The sequence below is a fragment of the Cystoisospora suis genome (assembly GCF_002600585.1).
Source record: "Cystoisospora suis strain Wien I chromosome Unknown contig_3615, whole genome shotgun sequence".
NCBI classification, from domain to species: domain Eukaryota; phylum Apicomplexa; class Conoidasida; order Eucoccidiorida; family Sarcocystidae; genus Cystoisospora; species Cystoisospora suis.
In genome coordinates this window covers 1-266 of record NW_027156410.1, presented here as the reverse complement: position 1 = coordinate 266, position 266 = coordinate 1, and positions in this window count along the sequence as shown.

The window sequence follows — 266 nt, the reverse complement described above, 5'->3', positions numbered from 1 at the left end:
AGGTAGATAGATAGATTGAAGATGGATAGATAGATAGACAGATAGATTGAAGATGGATAGACGAGAGGTAGATAGACATATAGGTAGATAGATAGGTAGATAGACAGATAGATAGATAGATATATAGATAGAAGATAGATAGATAGATAGATATATAGATTTGAGATAGATAGATAGATATATAGATTTGAGATAGATAGATAGATAGATAGATTATAGATAGATAGATAGATTATAGATAGATAGATAGATAAAAGATAGATAGA